Source organism: Larus michahellis, chromosome 7 (assembly GCF_964199755.1).
Source record: "Larus michahellis chromosome 7, bLarMic1.1, whole genome shotgun sequence".
Classification (NCBI taxonomy): Eukaryota; Metazoa; Chordata; class Aves; order Charadriiformes; family Laridae; genus Larus; species Larus michahellis.
This window is the reverse complement of record NC_133902.1, coordinates 57372115-57388177: the sequence shown is the minus strand read 5'-3', so window position 1 is coordinate 57388177 and position 16063 is coordinate 57372115. Positions and strand designations below refer to the sequence as shown.

Below are 16063 nucleotides of genomic sequence, written 5' to 3'. Positions count from 1 at the left end.
TTTTTGGTTTTTTTTTTTTTTGCAAATGGAAACATGGTCCAGAGAAAGGAGCCCTTGAAATATGTGAATAGAGTCAGTAGCACCTACAGGCTGTTCTGCATTTTAGATTACAAAGAAAATATAAATGAAACATTTTCAGACCATTCTGAGTATATGCGTGGGAAATAAATTTGTCATTTAAAGCCGATATAGTTTGCTTAGGAAAAAATGAGGAGGTGAACATAGGCTTATAGAGAAACGAACCTGATCGCTCAACTGCTGTCGCTTGGAAGAATTTTGGAAATTTTCTCTTCAAAATAGAATATAACAGAATATTTTTTTCAGTTGGAAGGGACCTACAATGATCATCTATTCCAAAAGCTAGTGGAGAGGTTTAATGAAGCCACAGAGCCTATATGTGACTTTTTTTTTTCACATACTCCTATAGTGCCTGCAATAACCACGCTGGAAAAAACAATCTTGAACCACTGCCATACAACTGAAACTTCTGATGTTGCCTGAATTATGACTAACGCCTTTCCTCCTAACATCAATGCGGCCTTCACTTCAGCCCGGCTTTCTTCCCCAAGGAGATGGCAAGAGACAAATTGAACTTAACCTGAGCATCAGCATATATGACAAAAGGCAAAAATATGAAAGAAAAAAATAATAATTGAGAAGTGAATGGGAAGGCATGGATAAAAACCCTAAAGACATAAGCAAATGTAAATACACAAAAAAATTAAAATAATAAAAGAAAATCTTGAATGATTTTGAGTAGTGAATAACAAAGTGTAGGCTAGAGCTGAACAGGGATGAAGAGTATGAAAAAAGAAAAAATAAAAGAAGGTTAATAAAAAGTTTAAAAAAAAAGAAGGAAGACAAAAGTAATGGACATAGTATGAGTTTTAAATAATTTTAAAAAAAGCTATCAGCAAAATATTTTTGTAACTCTCATTATAAAAACTATTTAGCCCTGTTGCACCCATATGCAAGATGTTCAAAGTCTGCATAAAAGCACGTGGCCTTCAAAACTGAGTACCCAGAGTTAAACGGTTCCACTTTTATTGATGAAAGTTGGACAAATGCAGTTGTATTCAGAAGAATTTGCCAAAAAATCTGAACAGGTTAGAAAAATCACAGTGAAAATTGTTTGGTTTTAATCATTCTGAGTAGAAAATTTCAATTGTAATTAAAATATTGTTTACCAAAATTGAAAACCTCTAACGCAAAAGTAGATAAAAATGAATTATTTTTTTTTTTAGTTTTAAAGGATTTTTTTTGATAAGACAAAAATTTTACAGGAAAGCAATATTCTTTGATACGTTCTAGATATAGATCTGATCTATTCTATTTTCTATTCTATTCTATTTTAACACATCTTAAAAATTTCCAAATGATAACATTGCTTTTAAAATACATTGGCTGTGTAAGTACACAACTAATAAATGTGCTCCTCACTTCATTTTATATAATTTTGCATATAACATGATTAATGAGGGTATTTTCGTTAGTCCTTTGCAGAAAGTAAGCAATGTATTTTAGTGTTGAGGGACCATACCACACCTGTAACTTTTATTGTCTGTCTCTATATGAGTGTTTCAGATTCTTTTTTTGCTCTACAGATAATAAAGGTAAGTTCTTCAACTACAGTAATATTTATTTAAGCCTCTCTCTTTTTTTTTTTTTTAAGGAAAGGAAACAATATGGGATGCTTGTGGTCAAGCTGGAAAAAATTCAATGTAGACTATAGGTAGTTTAGGTGTCTCCCTGTTTAGGTCTCCTCGCATTGAAGAGGTAATAACAGAGGAGGTGGAGATGCTGTTGTACGGTGTTGGATAGAACTACTGACATTTTGTGGGATAGGTTGTGTGAGTGGAATATTAAAATCAATTGCTATTACCCGTTTCATTAAAAGGAATGGGAAAAGGGAAAGAAGAAAAAAAAAAAAAAAGAAGGATATGAATGAAATGTGAAAGTTTCCTGTCTATGAGACACCATCTGTTTAAACTGAATATATTGCCGTATTACCAGGTGACTTCTATTCAAGAGTCTTAAAGGAACCACGTGAGGAACTCTATGAGCTGCTGCGGTTATTTTGTAAGATACCTTGGACGCAGCGTTTCAAACATTTTTTCAGTAAAGCCAAGAACAACAAGCAAACATGTCTGAAAGCAGAGCAGGCAAGCTGGGGCATTGCCCTGGCTCGGTGACACCGGGACCTTCAGCCCTCCTGGGGACCTCTCCAGCCAGCTGGTTCACATGAGCCCTCACCAGAAGCTTAATGCAATCCCCGAATTACAAAAGGGGACTATCACCCGGAGACAGCGAGCTCGGGTGAGAGGGCTTCAGGGCTGCTCTTTTATTTCCAGTCTCCGCACTTCAAGGAGGAACATGAACTTGCTGACAAGAGTTCACAGGATGACTACAAATACGCACAGTTTTGTTTGAAAATGAGCCTTACGATGTGAGGTTTAAGGAGGTCAGCCTTCATGTCGGTGACGGTTCGGAGGTGACCTGAACGCCTTCTGAGCTGCTTTGGAATTGAAAGATACAGGCTGCTCTTTGGAGGTTTTGCTCGTTTTTTGACTTTGCAGACAGTAATATTTGGAAGTTGAAGTTAGGCCACCTCAGCCTGGAATTAAGGCTTGGCTTTCCTGCGGAAAGGGTGACTGAAGTCTGGATCAGACCTCCGGGAGGTGGTGGACTTTCCTTCACATGCTTTACAAGAGCTTAGTTCTTTCAAAAAAATAAAATACACTTAGTTCAATTTCTACAGAACACCCCAGGGCTGATGTTTGCAAGAAGCTAGTTGTCCTTTCATAAACAGTCACAAGTACTTTCACATGGGCTACTCTGCCCCAAAAAGCAGAGAAATGCAGCTGGAACAGCTTGGAAAAAGGTACAGGACAGTGTGGTAGGAGGTGCTGGGTGGGAAAGGTTTTAACTAGATGGTTTTCGCCAAAGATGACCATTTTGCTGGGATCTCAGTGTTGCTGAGCTGAGGCTGACCTTCCCACAGCTGCTGGCAGGGGTGGTGGGGACACCCAGGAGCCCATTTTTGTGCCTTTAATGCATTTCAGAGCCTCCCAAGGAAACTCAGCTCCCTGGATCGTTTATGTGGGCTATCACAGCTCTATCAGTTCTGCCATCGTTGCTGTAGTACATGGAGCAGGCGTTTAATAAGCAAATCCAAGGAGGGATTAAGAAAAATAGGAACTAAGAGAAATACCGTATTTATAATGGAAACCCTTTTCTTGCAGCGACGCCGCGTATGGTGACTCGCAGGCCTTGTAAAGAGCTGTTGGATTTATATTCTTTGTAACTCAGAAGAAAGAGATGAATTTTCTTGGAAATCACTTGCTTTTTAGATGATTCTGTACCGTAAATCAACTGCCTGACCCAGACTGATGTTTAATCTGGTGACTCTGAGCAACGGGGCACGGCGAACTTGTGCTGATGAAAGCTCAGCCCACCTCCGTCCTCAGTTTTATCTCATTATGTATTAAATGAGAACTTTTACTGTAGTATCCACATGTGTTTTCTGGTAGGCTATGACATCTCTTCCAAGTTAAGCATGGACTACTTTATAAACCCGTATTTGCAGAATGGCTGCTGTATTAAAACTCGAAGTAAAAATTATAATGTATGTTCTGCACACGTATTTATTTTGTCTTGAAGTGCGTTGGGTGGAGATAGCAAAGGAGAGAAATCTGGAAATGTAGCGTAGAACAACCATGCCACAGTTATAAGAAACACCCAAATATTTGTAGAAATAAGCTGTTTCATATGGCCGTGTTTGTGGTTATTTTAATTTACAGTGTAACTCCTAGGAGCCATACCAGTCATACAAGACAAGGACCCTTCCTGCCCCTGTGGTACCTCTTTCCTCCAACATCTGGGTGAGCACAAGCATTCCTCTGGACGTACTGCATGTCTGTGTGTTGTTATTACTGCTAGTGTCTATTATTATTAATTATTTTAGAGCATTTATATGGGGTTATTCCAAAGTTTGATCTAGCTCAGCATCTAAAGAAGATGCCAAGGGACGAATATAAGAACACGGCAACTGTATATGATACTCTTTGGTGCCCGTTTTTAAAACACAGAATAAAAATAGAGAGGTTTTTTACTGTTTAAGATTAAAAAAAAAAAAAAAAGAGTATATTTTTAGGTTTGTGTCCTACTTCAGCCTGGAGTATCTTTTGAAATTACTGAGCCTTAGAAATGAAGACTGCAAATGAAAAAAAAATAAAAATGAATGCAACTTTAATAATGGCATTGCAAATGTCAGAGGAATGATAGAGCTGCTGCATTTGCTATCACCGCTCCCCGACTGCTATTCTTTACTGGCACGTGTGCCTCGATTGTTCAAACTACACAATGTCTGAGCATTCATGTCATATTTTTGTTATTGCAAAAAGCCTACATTTGACCTTTCTTTGTAATTGTGACACTAGTTGAATTCTGCTTTAGTTCGTGGCAATTTACTAAATCCTTTGAGAGTTCACTAGTTAATTATTGCCAAGTGAATTTTTAATTTGCTCCTATGATTACATTGGTGAATACAGTCATTAGCGGGAAATTTATTTTAGAAATTGGCACTAGAGGGAGCTAAGTAATTGTATCATTTATGTATCTAGGAAGGAAAAAAAAGAACATTCATTAAAAACTTGCTTTTTTCTGAACCTGCTGATTTTACAAATATGGCAGCTATGCCTCAGCAAATTATAAGCGATAATGAATTAGTTAATTTTCTTTACTGAAAACTGCTATGCTAAGATTATTAAATTACTGTATTTCTATTTAGCAAAACTAGCTACTAGTCTAGTAAATTAGGATTTCTAGGACTCTTTTGGGAGGGGGAATTTTTTGTTACTATTATCCTTGTTTATCATTATTTCATCTTAACAGAATTAAAATGCTCACAGATACCCTCCTGAAGTATAAGTTTGTTCCCAAATGCATTGCAGGACAGATGGCCTTGTCGGATGCTGCAGCTCCGTACGGGGAGCCGGAGGAGGTGCCTGTGGTGCAGACCCTGAAGCCTTTCCGGACTCTGCCAAAACCGTGTCTGGACACAAAGCGCCATATTTTGCAGCCCAACGTCCACTGAAATCAGTGGAGTCCCACTTTTATTTAGTGGCATCTGACTCAGGACGTTTATCTTCATGGCTCACAGGCCAAACTCATGTGGGACCCCGTCTCTGATGCGCACACTCATACCCACCGACCTGCCAGGTCAGAAGGTCTCATCATTATCCCCAAATTGCCCTTCTGCTTGTGCTCCACAGCTCTGTCTATCTGAAGAAATCGTGACTTTTTAGCATGATATAAACTTCCTGGTTCCACATGAAAAGTTGTTTCAGTTGAAGGTGGTTTTAGGAGGGCTCTGCAGTTCGCCTGGAAGCCCCCTGTGCTCTCTGGGTCATTGCTGAAGGACTTCTCACTCCCAGTTTTCTATATCTTCTGAAGGAAAAAACCTGCCCTCTGTTTCCCTGTGGTGAGCTGAAGGCCATGGGAAGGGAATTACTCATCTCTGCCTTTGAGGAACACACAGCTACTCCTTCCTTTGCTTCCATCAAGCATGGGACCACTGTGAACAGCTGCAAAGGAATGGGTTGGTTGGTGGTTCCCAGCTTGCTGACCTTCGTGTTGACCATGAGTATGAAATCATTGCAGGAACTGTCCATCTCCAAGAGCTGATGCTTCCTTTCTTTAAAAAAAAAATAATTCAGCTCTCAATGTAGTATACCCAGTAAACAGAAAGTAATGCAAACAGTTAATTAAAACAGATAAAAATCCTGAATCCAAGATTTAGCCTGGATTGGATTCTTTGATGCAGGTGAACAATATCTGGCCTTATAGTGAAATACGATTAACAAAAAATTTCTGAAACACAGTGTTTTTCTGATCCCCCATCTCTTTATTGTTTACACCAGGTTTTTTTTACCTGTCATCGTTTATTCAGGCACTGGGAAGGCATCACCGCCACTACCACCACCTGGGAGTGGTATTGCTTTCACCTGCTGAGCTAACCCAGGCCTGCCAGGGAGGCATTTTGGCTATGGCTTTTTAGGTGGCCACTTCACCCTGACTGTGTTGTTTGCATTATGGCGTGGGCTTGGTATGCTGTCTGGTTTGGATTTAATATGTCCTCTTTTACGTACCCACGGAGGTAGGTATAATCTGGGTCATAAATGAAGATAATGTTGGGGGTTTTTTTTAATTTTTTTTTTTTTTTTTTCCTGGAAATGTAAGGTTGTTTTGCACCTGCGGTTCTGAACGGGTGTTTGTCATTCCCTTTGTCGCTTACAAACTCTGAGTTCTTCTTATGTACCGTGAATAATTTTGCCCAGATTTTTTACTAATGTGTGTTGCCGTCCATTTCGCTGTGCATAGGACTTTCTTGATGTAGTTATCTGAACTGAAGTTGTCTAAATGAAAACTCGCCATGTTTTGCAAGTAACTTTTCCAGTATAACCTCCTGTGAAATCCTGAGAGAAGTAAACACCGCATTTCATGCTTTTGACACTAGATGTGTTGTTCAATAGCTTAAATTAATATAAGTAATAATATCGCCAATCCAAGGCAATTTTTTTCTCCCCTTTTGTGTCGTGCGTGTGTGTATAGGCAATTGGGAAAATGATTTGACGTCCTGTTGGCTTGGGTATTTTTCCCCAGTGGCTTTATTCATGCTTGGCTAGAACAAGACATCTTGCCTTACGCTTCTCGGGTGTGAACTATGGATTAGATTTAGCAGTCTGATATTACTGTACAATAACTGGGGCCCAGAACCAATACAAATTCTTTATATTCCTAATAAACTGGTTTATGTTAGTAAATATCAAGCTGTTTCTGCCAGCTCTCTGGCTTTTCAAGCAAGCAGAAAAGTTGTGGATTTACAGTGGAGTAAAATCTGTTTCAGGAAGGGTAGTGCTCAAGGCATCGGTGCTGTCTCCAAGAGAGTTTATTTCTTAACTCCTTTGATTTAGCTTTATTCTGTACAAAAACTCTGTACTATGAAGGTCAGAGATTATAGGCAATCGGAGAAGGGGGACGAATGTCATCCTTTCCAGTTTCTTCGTAGTATCGATGGGTCTGGGAAAACTTTGTAGCTCTGTGTCCGCTCTGTGCCATTTTTTCCAAATTTAATTTGGAAATGGGGGAAATGGGTCATACCTTTTCTTGACTTTTTTTTTTTTTTTTTTTTTTAAAAAAAGACTATCTCCTGATATACACTAAACATGATGTGCGAGTATCTGCATCCCTAGAAAAATCATCTTTATTTCCTGCCATTACTTGGGAGCACCGGGAAGGGTTGTGGAGGTTTGTACACCCTTTACACAGCAAGGGCTAAGAATGTTCTTTTTATTCTGCACGACTGTTGTGAGCAACTCCGAAACATATAGGCCATCTTTCTGGCAACCTAGAGATGGGAAACCAGTGAATTATGGGTAGCCTGGGTTGGGTGGCCGGCCAGGTGGGTGTGAAACTGGCTGAAATGCTGAGCAAAAATCACAGCAGTCGACTGCTCCAAGGTGCAACCAGCAGCCGATGGTTTAGGAGTGCAGTTCTGCACGTGTCGCCACCGCTTGGATGGCGGCATCGGGCACATAGAGGCTCCTCTCAGAGGTTATCCATCCTTGCGGGCTTTCAAAAATCATCCAGTCCAGGTTCTGAGCACGGGGGATTTGGGAGATTTTTAGGGTTTTTTTGGTGTGAACTTGTTACAGAAGGCGGACAGCAAGAACGATGTGTGGGTGCCTGTTCTTTAAAGGGGGAATGTAAGTAGGAAAAAGGATTAAATTTCAGTAGTTCAACTGAAAAAAAAAAAAGGGTTCTTTCATAAGAGATACAGATTTTATATCATTTTTGCCAGGACAGGGAAAGAAAAGGGTAATATCATGGGAGACAGGTTGAAGGAGGAAGAGGCGATGATGCTGTGGAGGCATCTTCCCCTTTACTTGCACTACTACAACTAGTCAGACTGATCGTTTATGCGATGTTACGGAGCTCTGGTCACACTGTTGTTACTGTCCTCGGAACAGGACAGCTTGGTTTTTATTGCTCTAAAGCATGGGAACACAAAGCCTGCTGTTGTTTCTGTACCTAATAAATTAACTGCACTCCGCGCATCCTATCATGCTTGCGAGGAGCATCCCGTAACTTTCTCAGTGTTCTCTCAAGCGTTTTCCTTCAAATCCTTCCTTAAAACAGTCCTTTTCCTACCTTTCTGAAATGGCTAGGGAAACTTCATAAAGGTTAAGTGAGTGGCATGTGTTCTTCTGATGGCTCGGTATCGTTTCCTGGCTCGCATCCAGCCGTGCATAACCCTCTCTTTTGTATTTTGAAATGGGGACAGTATTTTACGTTGTATTTCTATAGCACCCAATGTGACAGAGCACTAGTCCTTGTGCAAAGCCCCGGGGGCCTTGCTCAGACAAATTATTATCCATGAAATAGGAAATGTATTCAAAGTAACTAAGTAGCTCTATCTATTAAATATTACTATATTTACACTATTTAAATGCATTAGGTGGATTCAGTGATGCAATTTTGTTGTCAGTAGTTCAAGCTGAATAGTTTCCTTTTGGAAAAATAAATAAGGCGGTAGCGAAATAGCTGATATAACTTATTAACACGTGATGGTGGGTGAAGCCCTGTATGATACCATAGGAATGTGGGTATAGTTAATAGGTTAGGACTTGGAAAGCCAAGGTAAGTGTCAAGGGAAAAACGTGATTGAAATAACTTTTGAATGTAGTTGGCTATGGATAAACAGTGAAATGGAAAGAAAAGCAGTTAAATAACAGCAAAGCTTTGCTGAACTTTGCTTGTGAACTGAACTCTGTTGACTTGAGAGGGGGCATCAGATGGGGACACCTCTCCTGCTGACTCCTCATAGTGCACTGCTCTCCTCTGTGGTTCTGTCTGAATTTTATTAGCAATAAAAGCATTTAAAAATGAAAATATTGCAAGATGACAACAAAAGTGTGATGCTATTTCAGATTAACCTCCCCCTTCCCGTAACATTGACTTGATTCATGAGTATCTGAACTGTTATTTCAGCCTATCTGTAGGCACTGGCAAACTTTCTTTTTCCCTACCCTTTATGCCCTGATTATATTTTGAAGGGTATTTTTAGAGCCGTGAAGGCCAGATATATATAAGGTGGGGGGTTTATTTTTCTTTTCTTTCTTTTTCTTTTTTTTTTTTTTTTTCTTTTCGAGTAAACAGATTCTGGGGCACAAGATGGCAGCATAAGAAAAATTTGCTAACATCAGAAACAGCTGACTTGTCTAAACTGCAGAAATGTGAGAGTCCTGGTTAAGTTTTCAGAACGATTTGAGCAGATTTAATAAGATTTAATGAAACTTCTTACTAAGACAATCTATCACTTGATCATCTTAAAAAATCCCCTCTCTCTTTCAAGGCGTCGCTGAACTTGTATCTTATAAAAAAACCTTGCTTTCTAAACTCAAACTCCTTTTTAATAATCTTTTTTTTGCTCATTCCTCTCCCTCCCCTCAGTTATTTATTTTCAGCTGGAGTGAGATCAACAGGAGACTTAAACTTTATAAGGCAATTTCCCAATAGCTTTTTTTGTCATAATGTGTCCCCCGTATGCCCCTTCAGTAGGTACTTGTCAGGGCACAGTGTGCTGCTCCAAACAGAAAGTTAAGTTATAGCAAATTAAGCGCTTCCGTGCTGAATTTGGAGAGGCTGGTCTGACTGTGTTTCACTAGAAACGGCACCTTTGGTAGAGCCTTTGACTTTGCTGGGTAAGAAATCGCAGCTCTTTAGAACCCCAAATAAATGTTCAACGTGTTTGGGTTTGGTTTGGTTTCTTTTGTTTGTTTGTTTGTTTTTTTTTTTAGCACTGGTGGTGCTACCATAGTAGGTATTAGAAAACCTTCAGTTGAGGCTTATACCTTCATCTCCCCAATGCACTCCATTGGTATATTTTTATGATTTGCATACTTTGTAAGACTGTTTCATGATATCTTTGATATTTGTTATTCCATGCTTTGGAGAAATGACGCTCTGTATAGTTGTTTAGCTTGAGAGTCGGTACTCAACGAGGTCTTTCTGGATATGTTAATGTGGCAGCAAAAATGCTCCCTGTAAGCGAAATTACAAGGTGTTCTGCTCTTCTGGAAATCACTTTGCATCAAATCTGCTTTCTAGAGCTAACCAACTAAGTCCCGTTGATCCTAGGGGAGTTTGGGGTCTTTGGGAAATGCGTGCTGTTTCTCTGAGGTTTGTGATGCCCGTCTGCGCAGTTGTGGCAACGAGCTACGTAAAAGCTGGACATAAAAGTTCTGTATTTCCTTTGGGTTTGCAACACAGCCAGCCCGTGACCATCTACAATGGCTCGAAAAATAAATTCTGCAATGGCCAAAGAGACAGCTCTGTGCGTGAATGTCGGCTGCTAAGGGCCATGGCTGTAAAAACTTTAATGCTGTTATAAGCCACTTGTGACACTGCAAGTGTTGCTATTAGTTTGTGCAGTTTATTAAAGTTTTATGGAACACATCGCAGGATAACAGAACTCTTTAGTATAAGCTCACATAAAGCTCTCGTTCTGCTTCTGTTCTCTTGGATTCCTAGCTAAGATATAAAACACACGGCTTTACTGTACCTTTTCATGCCTCCAGTATCTGTTTCCCTACTTTGTTAGGCTGCAGTTTGTTCCGTGTAGAATATGTTCTAGGAATAAAAAACAACCCCAAAAAACCCAAAGGAAAAGGTGATCCATATTCACATTTATTTATACAAGTATTTCTAATGCCATCTTGAAATGGAAGCTGTCTCGTTGATTAAACAGCCTTGGGTATTCCTAAGCATACTTTAATTCATGTTGCCTTCTAGTTTACCAACAAAAATACGTTAAAGAAATTGTCCATGTAGTAATGGAGAGCCTGATCCAGTTACCTGGATCCAGATCCAGTTATCCATATATTTTGCGATGAAATTCTGTATAGTTATATATATATTTTCCACTCTCTGCACAGATGCAGGAGGATTGCACTGGCGTTTTGATGCGCCACCGGGGCTTTCATCATCTTTTCCTTAACCCAAAGGATGCTGCCTTTTCTGTTTAGGAAATAAGTTTGGGAAAACATTGTTGGCCTCTCCTGATTATACCGCAAGTCTTCTGCTGTTTGGTGTCTCTAAATTTCAGAGCGATCCGATGAACATATATACTCATTATGACTAATGTAAAAGAGCAAGCTTCCAACCAAAATCTGGAAATACAACTTGAATGGATTGTAAAGGCTCAGAATGAAGAAAGAGGATCTGATTGATGGACACTGAGCTTTCTCCCCCTTGATCCCTGCGTACTGTCTCTATGTGTGTGGATTTTTTTTTGGGAGGGAAGCAAACAGCAACAAAAAAACCCTCAAAAGCCAACCTCACTGGGGAAATCCCTGTAACTTCTGGGCTCTACCCCAGTGCAGGCCAACGCAGACAGCTCAGCTGCAGGCAGGGATCCACACTCCCTTCAAAGACACAGAGCATATAGGCTTGGATGAACCCACTGAGTCCAAACAGACTTTGATTAAAATAATTGTTTAATTGGAATAGTCTCCATACATTATGATCTACACGCATAGACAGCGATAAAATGGTCCGGGTGCATCCACAGTTCGTGTAGAAATCTTATAGCTACCTAGCTAATGTCACGGACACAGTCACTGTGATCGGGTGGCTGTCTGCGTGCAGCAACATCTGTCTCCTTCTCTCTTTTTGAGTCACTTTTATGGACCCAGAGTTCTTATTTCCCCTTCGTAGCTGCAGAAGTAATCAGAAAAAACAATTTCCCCGCTGTCCTTTGCTTTGCTCTTTGCCGTGCAAGGTCAGGAGCACATCACAAACCCAGCTACAACTTCAGAGGTGGGCAGAGGGATCTTGTTCTTTACGCAGCAGGTCACTGTTGCCCCCTTCCTTCTCACCTGCCACTTAGACCTGTTAAACTGAGAACCTGACAATGTTCTTTAGATTTAATGTATAATACTGAGGGTATCTGCACGTGTTTATGGAAGATATATACAGCAAAACTTTTTTTTTAATTAAGCATATCTCACCCCACCTTTTTTCTTTTTTTATTTTCTCCCCAAATTTAAGACATAAACTGGGCGCTCCCTGTGCATTAATTGAGTATCAGCAGCACAGCCAGTGGAAGAGCTGTAGCAGTGATGGGAATGTACATGGATCAGAGATGAGACTTGGCAGTTATCCGTGTCGATTAGTATTTACACTTCACATACTACCAGTTTTCCTTTATCTACATACGTTTCCCAAAAATGTGTGTGTGTCTGTGTGTTTACACATATACAAATGGTACCCCCTCCACATCTAAAAGCTCTAAATTATTATTATTTTTTTTTTAAGCTCGGGGAAGGCTGAGCGCTTGGGAGTAGTTCACTAAAGCTTCAACCAAGCTGAGTACAGTGCAGAGCTTGGGGTGGTTCTGCTGATGCAAAGAATTAATTAACTTCCATGCAGATCTACATTTCCCATGTTGAGATACCCTGGCGTTCTGCTATGTTTGGTACAGCTAAACGTAGGCAGTACCTGAACCTCAGAGAGATCTCCTTTCATACGCGTGACTTTCCAGCGAACTTGACTGACCTGCTTATCTTTAGCAAAACTGCACTAGACGCGTTTTTTCAATATTTGTTGCTTTTAAGACCTGTACAGCAAGTGACTCTGGTCTACCAAACCGTATCTTCAGCATAATGCGAAACGCAGACACTGATTTCATAGGACAGAATGATGGAATTTTAAAATTTGTTTATGATGTAATTTTTACTTTTAACTTTTTTGAGATTCCTTGTGTCACTCCTCCCTTCTTTTCACACTAAATTATCGTATTTATTTTTGAGGTATGCAGCCACAGTTTATTAAATTCAAGTTGGAGGACCATTTAAAGTTTAGAGTCTTTTTCAATAACACACCTAACAAGAGAGGGTGGATTGGACACGGCACAAAAGGCTTGCGCAAGTTTCTCAGTAGTTTTTAAGAACAGTTACCCTCAAAATATTAGGAGACCTTGTTTTGAAATATTTTTAATTCATTATAACATTATTATTCCCAGTTTCATTGTTTCATGGAATACACCTTGACAGCACATCCTTTAAATATAAACACAAGAAAGGCATACAACTTAAATACTTTCTTAATCAAGCATTTTTTAAGATGTTCAATGGATTCTTGAATGCTTTGGTAGCTCTTTTAGCTGATGCAGAAAAAATTGTATCTTTGTGCAAATGAAAAGAGCTGCTGCCAGCAATGAATTACAGCTGAACTAATGGTAGGGGAAAAATCCATCCCTATGGCTTTGGTTTATTCCCGTCTGCTGCCGGAGGGGGTTGTGCCTCTCTGTACCTTGTCTGATTTTCAGGGTGAATGGAGCGCTCTGCAATAGGTGAACTTTCAGTTGGGGTTGGCAGTACATCCTTTTCTTTTTAATGAAGAACCGTACCCCACTACACTGCAGAAATTACAAATATTAACATGACGTACTGAATTATGTGCTGTGGTGACTTTGTCAAATGAACTAAACCCCAGCATGTTTGGTATCACTTTAATGGCCATTAGACCTGCTGGTACCTGAGGCCGTGGCTACATCTTTGGCATCTTCAGGTTCGTTTGGGTTTCTCTGGATCTTCAGGCGGGAGATGTGGTTGCTGCTGTTCAGGGGATGTGCTTCAACCACCTCCAAAGCCTGGTGCTTCAAAGTCCTGGGTGTGGGATGAAGTAGAAATGTGGCTGTTGAACGTGCTCAGCAGGGATGATGGGCAGAGAAAAGTTTACAGGTCTCAAGGAGGCAATTGCTGTTGTTTCTTTGGGGGCTCCCTGTTAGAAGAATTAATTAATAAAGGCATAAATACCTCCTTCTATTCACGGCTCTGTTGAATGGGAGCTTAGTAAACTCCTGCTTGGTCTCTAGAGATCAAACTCCCGAGTCTCAGTTAGTGTAAATAATGACTTCCATGCAGCTAGGCCGGTGCTTACCCATTTAATCAGACAGCTGTGTTGGTCCAGCTTTTTTTATTATTGTTTTAGTGTATACAAGTATATATGGGCACCATGACTGGAGAGTGATCTTAACCAGTAATTTCCACCTGTGCGTGTGAATGTGTGTTCATGGTGTGTGTTCAACCTCACCCATGTTCTCCAACAGAATACGTCGAAGATGCTCCTCGATACAATACTCTGGAAATGCACCATCATTAGGAGCACTGCTTTTTTGGAAAATGGTAGAAGAGCAATCTCATCGCATAATTGACACTACCTTTAAGAAGTTAGTTAATCATAACTTATCTTCAAGGTTCGGAGAGAAATGCATTGTTAAAGACATGCATGTTCTTAGCAGCATCTATTGTTTTAGCAGCCAATTACTGCAGAGATTAACTCCAGATTTCATGTTAAAATTTGTCTGTAATATAAATCTAAAATTCAAACATGAGCTAGGCGATGGATGTATTTCAGTTTAAAACTGAACATTGAAAGCACTTTCCTCACAGGGACTAAACGTACTGTCTGCTCACAAAATCTGCAAAGCAAGTTCCCTTGCCATACATTTCAGTGAAAAGCAGAGTGGGGTTTTTGTTATTTTTTTTTTTTTTTCCTAAGGAAAAAAAAAAAAGAAAAAAGAAAAGAGCTCTTCTAGACTCTTTCCAGTTGATGCTCCATGTTGTGACATGTCATGTAAAACTGCATCTGTTATGTTGAAATAAGAACATGAGAGAGACACTTTGACATGACGAATCACAACACAACTTAACAGCAGGAACATTTAAAACGCAACACGGTTTCGTTGTCAGTAACCTCAGCCCTGATAGAGATGAGGTATTTAGTTGAGCTTCCAGCTTCACTGAGTCTGTGTTTCTTCCCTAATGAATTTTCCTCGTAACGTCGGGCCCAATCCGGGCGTTCTCGTAGGCAGAAACTCCTGGTAACTTTTAAATGTCGAAGCCAAAGAAAGTTTTGCCCGAGTGAAGACCTCAGGATAGGGCCCAGGAGTTTTTACCGCCTGTGAAGTATAAAATAGACTCAGATTAAGCTAGCAGACTTGTTATTTGACAGTTTATAAAATATTTTAGTATCTTTTTGGCAGTAGCAGTTTGAATGTTGGCAAATGTACACATTGCTTGCAGTTACAAAACCTTGTAATGAGTATTTTCCACTGTAATAGCAGTGAGTTGAAATTTGGATAAACCACTTAGACTTGTGAACTCTGACATGCATGGTAACTATGTCTTTGCAAAAGAATTTTGTCAAGTATTGGAGCTCCTACTAATAGCACATCCATCTTTCTGCACACTATAAATCTTAAGAAAATTTCTATTACTCTGCAATTTGTCTGGCTTATGCTATTTATTAGCCATTTTATTCTGCTGCTTTAAGAAGTAATGTGATGTTCATTTTATTGCTGGTTCAATAAATTGTTAATTATAATGCAGTGATTGCTGCTGACGTGATTTAAAAGCCACATTAGCACTATAGCATTAAGTTTTAACTATTTTACCCTTCAATTCCCTGTTTATACAACAGTAAAAGGAAAATAGCCTTAGACTAATTTAAAAAATGAAGGTACTTGTATCTATTGATCACATGATGTACTAGAAACTTTTGTTGTTTTTTTTAAAAAGGTTACATTCAGGTCTAAAAAAAAAAAAAAAGGAAGAAAATGCATCAACTGAAGTGCGGTCTTACAGTTCAGCAAAAAGTGTTCTTAAAGCAAGATTAACCCCAAAGTTAAATTAACAGAATTACTTAGTTAAATCAGGACAATTGGCGCAATATATTAAAAGAACAAAATACCCAGATAAATCATAATCATTTTATAGTTAGGCGTAGCTTCTGGTGCCCATTTTGTATCATAATGGAGCATAAGAGAGGGTGAGATTGGAAATCATACCTATTTTCTCCAAGAATATGGCAAATGGGATTGGGAGGAATCTCCGTTTTGCTGATTTAAAGTCAAATCTAATTGCTACAAGTATAACGATATATCCCTGGCTGAGCGTGTAGAACTGACTCTGTACTACGAACCATGCAGAAATACTGT

General features: G+C 39.5%; 1 long non-coding RNA gene across 1 annotated transcript in view; it reads left to right on the top strand.

Moving 5' to 3' along the window:
- Positions 1-7479, top strand: part of LOC141746187 (uncharacterized) — a 35384-nt gene extending 27905 nt beyond the window's left edge. The window contains exons 5-6 of the long non-coding RNA XR_012588257.1: positions 3801-3881; positions 4953-7479. This is a non-coding gene — a long non-coding RNA (uncharacterized LOC141746187). The remainder of the gene's footprint in view (positions 1-3800; positions 3882-4952) is intronic.
- The last annotated feature ends 8584 nt before the right edge of the window (positions 7480-16063 follow it).